The sequence below is a fragment of the Hypanus sabinus genome, chromosome 9 (genome assembly GCF_030144855.1).
Source record: "Hypanus sabinus isolate sHypSab1 chromosome 9, sHypSab1.hap1, whole genome shotgun sequence".
Classification (NCBI taxonomy): domain Eukaryota; kingdom Metazoa; phylum Chordata; class Chondrichthyes; order Myliobatiformes; family Dasyatidae; genus Hypanus; species Hypanus sabinus.
In genome coordinates this window covers 54,657,576-54,668,830 of record NC_082714.1, presented here as the reverse complement: position 1 = coordinate 54,668,830, position 11,255 = coordinate 54,657,576, and the positions used below count along the sequence as shown (strand labels likewise).

At 43.4% G+C, this 11,255-nt stretch overlaps 1 protein-coding gene across 1 annotated transcript in view; it reads left to right on the top strand.

Annotated features, from left to right (window-relative positions):
* LOC132399405 (heparan sulfate glucosamine 3-O-sulfotransferase 4-like) overlaps positions 1-11,255 on the top strand; it is a 233,733-nt gene that overhangs the window by 1,452 nt on the left and 221,026 nt on the right. The window lies entirely within an intron of this gene.

The following is an 11,255-nucleotide window of genomic DNA, read 5'->3' as shown; positions in this document are numbered from 1 at the left end:
GCCCTGGAATCAATCAATGCTCCCCGCTCAGTTGCGAGAGATGGAAGCGGCTGCGAAAGAGAGATGGGTTAAGGACGATCGTTGTTGGGCGTACAGCTGCTGGGGTGGACTGTAAGACCAATGAGTATATTTGTGCGCATTTCTCCGCCCGAGAAGGACTTGGGGCAAAGCGCCGAGGCAGCTTACCCCCCATTATAGGGCAAAAGTGAACCAGGGCTGCGGGAGGGAGGTACCGTGCCAGCTTTCACGGACAGGAAGGTGCATTTTATCCTGGGTAGAGTGCTCGCATTATCCTGCTGAAATCAGAGTGCACGGTGTGATCTGTATCGTGATGTACAACCGGCTATGTATGTGTGACTTGTCAAAGTGAGGAACCCGCGGTAAACGACTTCTGTGCCTCTGTAACTGGAGAATCCACCCGGGACTTTCGAACTGTGCTGGCAGTGATGTGGAGTCTCCGTGTAGACCGGGAGAGTCGGTAACCACGGGAGAAACCGGCAAAATAATTCAAAGAATAAGCAAGCTTATCTTTTCCCGGAAAGTTGTGACCCGGGAGGGCAGCAGAATCGGTGGGAACTTTTCAAAGGGATTTGGATGGACAGTCGAAAAAAATGTAGAGAGGGACAGGTCTGGGAGTGTGGGCTAACTGAATTTTCTTTCATTCGGTAGAGATTCGGTAACAAAATCGCTGCTGTACGTCGCTGAAGTAAAGAGTGAATTCGCTACGTAGAAGCGGGGATGTAGACATAATCAGCCCTCACCACTAACGAGACCGTCAGTGTCTTGTTCCTACTTTCTCCCCGGATCCGTCGATTTCTGTAACATATCTGACTGTTTCAGAATATTTAACAATTTGTCCTCAGTTTCCCTTGCGGAAGGGAATTCCACACGCTCACTTTTCTTTGGCTGGAGAAATCTTCCATTAGTTCTGGACTTCCTCATCATCGGGAATTTCCCTTCACATCCCGACTATCCAGTGCCGACGGGATTTTATAAGGTTTAATGAACTCCCGTCTCCTTATTGGCGTTAGCGAATCTATGACCAATCTTTCTCTAGCTAAACAAAAAGATAATATGAGCTGTTGGAGAAACTTGGGTCGGAGGCAGCATCTGTTGAGGAAAATGAACCCTCAACATTTTGGGGCAAAACAGTCTTGCCAAGCCAGAGATTAGTCTGATGAAACTTTACTGTATTCCCTCCAGATCAAAGACATTCTCCCTCAGATAAGAACAGCAGAACTGCACACAGTACGGAGGGCGTGATGTTGTTCAGTCCCTGCACAATTTCAATGAGACATCCCACCGCCTGTACTTAAATCATCTCACTTATCTGCATGTCTGCCTTCCGTGACTACGGACCACATTCACCCGGTCTCATTGCACCTTTCCCTTTCCAAAGCTATTGGCATTCAGGTAATATTCTGTCACCCTGTTTCTGTTTGCCATCAGAGCAGATAACTTCACATTTATACTGCACCTGCCCTGCATTTACCCACTCACTTAGCTGTCTAAATCACACTGGAGCCTCTCTGTGTACTGCTCACAGCCCACACTCCCTTCCAGCTTCCTGTCACTTGCACACTTGGAGATAATGCCCTAATCTTGGGAATACACAACAGATCAGACAGGAGAGAGGGAGAGGGATGGATATGGTACAGAATCAATAAATATTTCAAGTCAATAACTTCTCATTCGGACAATGAAATGAATGGTTTCCTAACCAGTGTTCCTATATAACCTCTACATTATGACTCCATTCCTCTCAGCTTGTATATTGTGCACCCTAATGTCTGTATCTTGAAAGACTCTGGTCTGTGTCTAAACTCTTGAAAGCTTCAATTATATGGGTGAAGCTGCACCCACTGGCCCATTCGAGGATGTGCCTTCACTAAATCCCAACCTGCACCCCTCCTATGGTCTCTCATCCTGAGGACCACTCATATCTCAGGGGCTCAACCCAGCAGCTGTAGCAGTCTGTAGGACAGGATAGTCCTCACTGGAGACAGCAGAGACAGGGAAAAACAGGAAGAAAGAGAGGGAAAATGTGAAAGAGTGAGATTATAAAATTCCCTTTATTTCCACACAACTCCTCAGCCTGCCTCTGTAATCTTCTGCAGCTCCCAACCCACAGGGATCTTGGTGGTTCTCCAGTTCTGACTCTTAAACAACCCGTACGTCCACATTCCACCTGCTGGGCAGGAGGATGTGTATACAGTTGGAAGCCCCTGATGTTTTTGAATCTTTCTCTAAACATCTCTACTTTCCTTTGTTCCTTTATGATGAGCCCCAGCTTCTTGACTAGGTATCTGGTCAACTGTCCTTGCATTCAGTATGGTAGTGTCAGTATTTGATTCATCTCCTGTGGAACTCTTCCAAATGTTACATAAATGTGCTCATTGTTGTGTTATTACAGTCTGACCTTTAATGTAGACAGCTCGCTCCTCCCTCCCCTCTTCAGTGGTATTAGCTTCTCACTGACCCTTTGACTGACTGTGACTTTATTCCAGTGTTCAGAAGCTACAGCCTAGTGAAACAAGACTTGCTGGTCATATTGGGAACCTGTAGTCTCGTATTGCAGTGAGCTGTTACTGACAGAATGGTGATTCTGTTAATTTATTGTCCTTGAAGTCGAATGGATGCAGCATGAGCCATGAGCTGTTTTTAACTGGGAAGTCCACAATGAGCACAAACAAAAAAATGTAACACACTTATTGAACAAAAAGCCACACATTACTGTGGTATCTCAAGCTGTTGAGTCACCGCATGTGTAGTGTTACAGGGAGATCAAGAGGAGAGAATATTTTGGAAGTAACTCTCTCCATGCCGTCCGTTGCTCAAGTGTTAGGTGTGGTTGGTTGTTGTCTGAGTTGTATGAATGGCACAGAATGGAATTGACATATTTGGCTGGAAGCACTGGGAAGATGCACAGGGAGAGACAGAATTTTATGGTCCTCCCTCGTTATTTTATGTTTCATTATTTACCTTAGTTTGGAGAGTCCGATGATTGTTACTTAAATACAGCCTGCAGCCCTGAAGCAGTAGAAAGAGCTCACCTGACCCCTCAAACCTGATCTAGCCTAGTTTTTGATATTTCAGTTATCTCCACTGTGAATATGCTCACACAATCTGGCCTTCTCCACCCCTCAGGAGCAGAGAATTCTGAAGATTTGCTACCCTCAGAGGAGGAAAATTTCCAAGCATCATAGTTTCCCCTGACTGGCCCCTTGTCTTGAATTGTGGTCCTCTCATTGGTGAGTCTCCCACCAGCTGGCTTCCATAGTGAAGATCCAAGTTGTAGGTGACGATGAAGGTTCAATCGTTTAAATGTTAAATCTGTTTTGATCCTTCTCTGATGACAGGGATGGATCCAACACTTCAAGTCTTTGTAGCTGTAATTTTGCACCTGTCACTATTCTGATTAAACTAGCTTTGACTGGTTTGTATGTGAGCATCAAGTGGTCAGGGTTAGTGATAGAACTTTGAACTGTAGGCAACAGTCACCAGCAGCTGAGACACTGACAGTGTGAGTGCGGGGTTGTCCAAGGATGACAGTTCATTCTGGCTGTCTACTTCTCCGTATTTTCCTGATTTACATTTCCTGCACTCTTTGCTCCTATAGCTTCAAGAATTTGTTGCTTTATTCAAATTAAAGATCTCTTTTCATATTTTCTTACATCATAAAGGGGTGAGCTTTGGCTGACTGCATCAATGCCAGTTTTCAGAGTAATCTTATCACTCACAATCTGCTTCTTATTCCCTCCCACATGTCCATCAACTCCAGCCTGAGTCTCCAAACACCTACTTACTCCAGGGGCAATTTATCTGCCAGCTTGCACAACTTTAGAATGTAGGATGGAACAGATACATCCTGAGGAAACCCATGCAACCTGAGAGTATGGGAGGGTTGGGTTACTAATTGCGGGCGTGAGGCCCTGGATCTCACAATTCACCATGTCACCTCCCGTGTACTTTATTATCTGCCTGCACTACATTCTTTTCCTGCCATTGTAACTCTTCTGCTATTGCTTTCTATTGTGCTACCTCGATGCACCAACGTAATGAAATGTACTGTTAGGATGGCATGTGATGATAACCAATTTGCCAATTTACAACACATACTAAAGAGTTTGTTAATATCAGGATTGAACATGGGTTGGTAGAATTGTGAGGTGGCAGCATTACTTGCTGAGCCACTGAGCTATGGCCTTCTGTAACCATGGAGATGGGCTATTCCAACGTCCACAGCGGGGTCAAAATCCCTCTTAGTTCTCTGATTTCAATAACAATGGTTCACTATGTTTTATATGCTGGTAGAGTTACATCTGTGTAGACCCTTGGAGAGAATACGGATAATTGTTAGCAAAAGAGGTGGGTAACTAATCAATGTAGGGAGATATGGTGAACCATGTGCAGATGGGAATGCTCCAAGGATAGGTGGCAGTGGGGGGTGTGAGAACCAGCAAAAGCATGAATCAGAAAAGTTCCATGAGTTTTGGGTGCAACTTAGCAAAGCTGTAGAGAGGAGTGAGGATTTTTGGGAGTTGGCATTTGGAGCTGAGGTAACCTGTGGAGGGAACCGGCCACAGACACAACCAAGAGCTCAGGAGAGATGGGAAAGAATGCAGGAAATGTTAGGCTGCTGGCTGGGCAAGGGATACACTGGCCTGTTAAAAGGCTGCCTGCCTTCCTATTTTCATTCTAACACTGGGCTTCTGTTCTTTGAAGATTTTTTTTTATTGAATTCAGCCCAAAATGCAGAGAGTTATGTGTAGGATCACCTTTCATTCACATAACTAAAGGTGGCATTCATGCATTGCAGATCTTCCTGCTCTGTGCATTTCCTATTATGTGCTTCACTCCCCATATCCAAAAGTCACACAATAATCCAGCTGCATTTACTCATTTACATTCAGAAATTCAGACGACAGTGAATCACTTCCAAAGCTTATGTATTCATGGAGTGAGATTCACTCAACCTGGCACTCCGGGCTAGAAATGGGTCAGGTGAGAGCTACTTCACGGCAGTGCCGACTGTTCAACCCAGGAATCTTTTGGTCTCACCTCCACCCTGAGATTTGGTGCTAGGTGACAGGCCATGACAAATATTTGCTTTATAGTTTGCAAGACTTTAAAAAAAACAGTCCTCATTAGGGAAGACTGCTGATTTTTGCTATGCAGATAAAACAATACTTAGCACAATTCTACTGATGTTAACCCAGCTTTCTGATGTTGCCACCAGGTAATTCTTCTCTCCGGTACTCCATGTAAAGCTCTGCTGATGAGCATTCAGCAAGCGACTCACACCCTCAGTTAGTGAGCCCACTCTCCAGTGCCCTGTGTTTAGCTGCACAGATACTAATTCAATAATTCACTTCTAGAGTTAGTTCCTCACTCTCGATATCCTCGTAGTCGTTGTCATAGAGTCACACAGCAAGGAAGCAGAGCCTTCAGACCACTATGTCCGTGCCAAGCATTATGCTTATCAATAGTTATTCCATTAATATGCATTCGGTCCATGCTCATCTCTGCTGTGGCAATGCAAATGCTCGTCTGGATGCTTCTCAAATGTTATGAGTACCCACCTCCACCACGTTCACAGGCAGTCCATTTCCAGAGATCAGTCAGCACTCTCTGTGTGGAACAGTTCTACCTCAGATACCCTTTAAGCCTCCTCACCTTATCTCTGCCCACTTCTATTATACAGCCCTGCCATGGGAAAAGCGATTCTTATTATGTACCTAAATTATCTCCATCATTTTGTAACCCTTTCTCAGATTATCGCCCAGTCGCCTCCACTCCAGCAGAAACAAGTGCACTGTTAGTTCAGGACCTTGGTAAACCCACCACTCCATATGTTAGCGACAAGCCACAAGTTGCTACCCCACTTTTCTGCTTGTGACTTTACTTGCTTAAAGGGCCTCTTTGTGTCCAGTAAATATAGACATTTCTGTGTCCTTGGGATATTGGAAGTCTATGTTTGTCCTCCGCACTTGGAGTGTCAGTTTGCAAGTCCCACTTTGGAGTTTGATTGCACCCGTGGCACGATCCGCATCTTGAATTGTTGTCTTTCTGATGCAGGTATTTCCTGCGTTGCATGGATATGTTTAAACATAAGAACATCAGGAATAGGGGCAGGTTGCAGGATCTATTGGCCATTGAGCCTGCTCTGCCATTCAATGTGTTCATGGCTGACCTGCCATAATCTTACTGAATGGCAGATCTAATTGTCAACTTCCAGTTATCTATGTGGGTGATGATCTCTGAATCATTGGTTTGCCCATAAGACACAGGTATTCTAATGAGCATTGCTCTATTACCTCTGTTTCTCATCTTCCTCCACTAATATGAAATTTTCTACCATTAACTATAATCAAAACTGCATGCAAGTGTAATTCCATAAGGCCATAAGACAGAATTAGGCCATTTGGCTCACTGAGTCTGCTCCACCATTCCATTGTGGCTGAATTATTTTCCCTGACAACCCCATTCTCCTGCTTTCTCCGACAACATTTGATGCCCTTATTAATCAAGAACCTATCAACCTCCACTCTAAATATACCCAGTTACTTGGACTCCACTGCCATCTATGGAAATGAATTCCACAGGGTCGCCACCATCTTGACTAAACAAATTCCTTCTCATCCCTGTTCTAAAGGGACATCCTAAGGGTCTGCTCACTGGCACCAGACTCTTTCACTATTGGAAATATTCCCTCCACTTCCACTCAATCTAGGCTTTTCAATATTCAGTAGGTTTCAATGAGATCCTCTCTCTGGATCCTCTCCAGTGCTAGCACATTATTTCTTAGATATAGGACCCTAAACTGCTCATAATACTCAAATGCTGTCTGACCAATGCCTTATAAAGCCACAGCTTTACACCCTTGATTCTATATTCTAGACCTCTTTAAATGAACAGTTGTCTTCCTTACTACCGACTTAACCTACAAGTTAATCTTCATGAAATCCTGCCGTAATTCTCCCAAGTCCCTTTGGACCTCCAATTTCTGAATTCCCTTGCCATTTAGAAAATAATTTATGCCTTTATTCCTTCTACCAAAGTACACTATATTCCATCTGCCACTTTTTTTGTTTGTTCTCCTAATCTGTCCAAGTCCTTCTACAGACTCCCTGCTTCCTCAACACTACCTGCTCCTTCATCTGCAATCTTGGCCACAATACCATCAATTCTGTCATCTAGAACATTCACACAATGTGAAAAGTAACAGATCCAGCACTGACTCTTGCAGAACATTGCTAGTCACCAGCACAAACGAGAGAATTTGCATAAGCTGGAAATCCAAGCAACCCATAATAGCAACACCAGTCACCAGCAGCCAACCTGAAAAGGCCCTCTTTATTTCCACTCTTTGCTTTCTACCTGTCATTCAACCTTCAATCTACGTTAGTATATTTCTTGTAATATCACAGACTCTTATTTTGGTTAGCAGCCTCACGAGCAGGACTTCTGAAGCTTGTCAAAGGCCTTCTGAAAATCCAATTGAACAAAATCCACTGACTTTCCATTGTCTATCCTGCCTGTTATTTCCTCAAAGAATTCCAATGATTTATCAGGTAAGATTTCCCTTAAGGAAACCATGCTGACTTCAGCCTATTTTATCATTTACATCCAAGTACCTTGAAACTTCATCCTTAAAAATGGACTCTAAAATCTTCCTAACTATAATTTCCTGTCTGTTGTCTCCCACACTTCTTAAAGAGTGAAGTAACATTTACAATTATCTGTTCCTCCGGAACCATTCCAAAATCATGAGATTTTTGAAAGATCACTATTAATGCCTTCATAATCTCTTCAGCTACCTCTTTCAGAACCCTGGAGTGTAATCCATCTGGTTTAGGTGACTTGTCTATTTTCAGCCTATTCAGCCTCTTTAGTAATACAGGTTGAGTACCCTATCTGAAATTGCAAAATCCAAAAACCTACGAAATCCAGAATTTTTTTGAGCACTGACATGATATCACAATCGGAAAATTTCACAAGGTGCTAGGTAGGTTCTTTGGCAGTGTGCAGATCTCTGCACGCCACAAAGGGTTCTGAGAACTGAACTCACATATCTAATGAGCAGAAGTTAATGAAAAATAGAAAAACACTGCACAAAGCGAAAAATGAAGATCTCGATCGTGTATCATCAGCATCAGAGTGAACATATGCTGCTTAACGGTATGCTGATCATGAAACAAGCAGAGATCTATCATGATGAGCTGAAAATTGAAGGTAATTGTGAATATTCAGCAGGCTGGTTGCAGAAATTTAAGAAAAGGAATGGCATTAAATTTTTTCATCATGGCTGATCAAAATCTAACACCAGAATACATCTACAGTGCTTATTGTTTTTATAGCTTACATAAAATCTAAAAAAAGTAAAATACAAATACAGTGTACTGTAACCTTTTAATCAAAACACAGCATCGTAGGTGGAGACTGAAAGCCTGCCATTGTTTGTTGTTGTTCAACAGCTGATTCAGGGATTTTCCCAATACTGCTTTTGTTACCCTGCACATGTTATATTTTTACTACGTTAAAGGTATGTAATGATTTTTATTTACTGTTAAGTACATATGTGTGATGAACAACTGTAAGACAAAGACTGCTTACTGGTAGCATATAAATGACGGAGATCCCGAGCTATCTCATCATATATTCCAAAATCTGAAAAAATCCAAACACCAAAACACTTCCAGCCACAAGCATTTCAGATAAGGCATACTCAATCTGTAAGATTACATTCACTTCCACCTCCTGACACTCCAGAATTTCTGCCATGCCTCTGACATTTTCCACAGTGAAGACTGATGCAAAGTACATATTGAGTTCTTCCACTATTTACTTGACCCCCATACTCCTCAAGAGTCATTTTCCTGCAATCTGATGTTACCTCTTGCTTTTCTTTTAGTCTTTATATTTGAAAAATCTTTTGCTGTTCTCTTTTATATTACTGGATAGCTTATCTTCATAATTCATCTTTTCCCTCCTTAAACACAAGAGATCTCCCATGAACCTTGTCCTTTTCTATCTCCCTTTGTAATTTGCATCCCACACCCTGGCCATATTTGGAGGCTTGTATATAACTTCCATCAAGGTCTTTTTACCCTTGCAGTTTCTTAACTCTACGCACAAGGTTTCTACACCTTTTGCATCTTTTCATCCTATGTCACTTCTTTCTAAGGATTTCATTTCTTTTTTTTACTAACAAGGTCACTACACTCCATCTGCCTATATTGCCTGTCCTTTTGATACGATGTGTACTCTTGGATGCTAAGCTCCCAGCTGTGATCTTCTTTTAACTATGACTCTGTGCTGCCTACAATGTCAAGCCTGCCAGTTTCTAACTGCATCTACCTTATTATGTAAACCATGTGCATTCAAATGCAACACCTTCAGTCTTGTATTCTCCACTTTTTCAGATTTGTCTCCATGTTGCCTGAAATTAAATTTTTAAACCCTTTTTAAATATTTGTGCCTTATTCTTTATTCTGGATTCTTCTGTGTACTTGCCTGCACTCTTTTTCCCTTTTACTTTATCCCTAGTTTTTGAAACCTGAATCTTCCCCATTATTTAGTTTAAAGCCCTAATCTCTAATCAGCTCTAATCACCAGGTCCCTGGTCCCAGTCTGGTTCAGGTGGAGCTTGTCCCACTGGTATGGCTCCCTGCTTCTCCAATATTGGTGCCAGTGTCCCCCAAAGTCATACTCATTTCTTCCACATGAATCTTTGAACTACAGATTTAGATCTCTGATCTTGTTAACCCTGTGCCAGTTTGCACATGGCTCAGGTAGCAATCTAGAGATTATCATCTCTTTGTTTCTGCTTTTTAATTTTGTCCCTAGCTGCTCAAATTCCCTCAGCAGAATCTCATTCTTTGTGCTTCTTGTGTTGTTGGTACCTGCCGTGCATAGAGCATGACAGCTAGATCCTTCCCACTCCAAGTTCCTTTGTAAGTCAGATGAGATGTCCCAGCTCTTGGCACCAGTCAGTCAACACCGTCTTTGGGACCCTCTGTCCTTGCAGAAGAGAATAGTCTATTCCTCTGGTTATACTGTCACCAAATACAACCACGCCATTCTTCTCTCCTCCCTTTTGAGTGTTCCCTGAACCACAGTGCCATGTTGCTCATCCTTCCTACAGCCCCCACTCTCATCCTCACAGGGAACAACAATCTCAGACCTGTTGGGCAAACTCAAGGGTTCAGTCTGCTCCACCCCTACCTCTGTTTCACTTGCAGTCTTGTCCCTGCCACAGTCTGAATCTGAAGTGGTTAATCTAATGAGTGTGACTGCCCCGCCTGGGTAAGTTTCCCCCTTCCATGACGCATCCCAGTCTCGAAGCTCAGCACTCTCAGCCAACAGTTGCTGTGGAGGTACACAATGGTGTGCACCAGCTACCAAATTATGCAGCTATGACACATCACCTGATCCTGCTTCCCTGTTTGATTTAATTTGTTGAAATTTGGTATTGTTTTAGTTAAGCACTACGTATAAAAAGTCCCTCACTTGTTCTTACCAACTGCCCACCTGTGCCTCCTTGCCTCTTGAACCAATGCCCCAGATCTTAGACTCCTGCACTCCTCCGCTTACACAATGGCCGCTCGGAAACGGTTTCTGGGACCTCCTCCTCGACCTCTTTTTGCCAAAGCCTCGGTTCCCCTGTCTAACTCTGCCCACTACAACATTGGCCGCTCCGCTTAAACCTAATTTCTTTTTATTGGCTGAAGTGAAACTCATATGAAAAAAACTTACTCTTGTCAGTGGTTCCCACTCTTGCACGCATCTCGCTCCCACTATCCCAAATTGAAATTCACATGGAACGAAAATTGCTGTTTTCAATGGTTTTATTGCTGTGTGATGCATTGTAAAAATGGAAATGTTACATTGAGCCCATCAGCTTGTGTGAGGACATCCAGCTAGTCCCATTCACCTGCCCTTACCATCCCCACCTCTCTCATTCCATAGACCTGCAAGCACCTTTGCTCCAACGTCTCACAGTAGGGTTGGGCTGGACCCAGTTCAGATATGGAATCCTTTTGGATCAATTTGCCACTCAGTCCAAAGGCCAGCTAGGACAGTGGGTAGAGGAAACTGGGGACTAAGGTTCTGGTCTGGGCTGCATGGCCATTGTCCGGCTTTCATCAGCACTTCATGCTGGGGAGGAGGACAGCGACTGAGCACACATCAGACCCTAGCGTGGCACAACATGTGCTATTCTCAGATCCAATGTAGATTGTTCTCCCACTTCC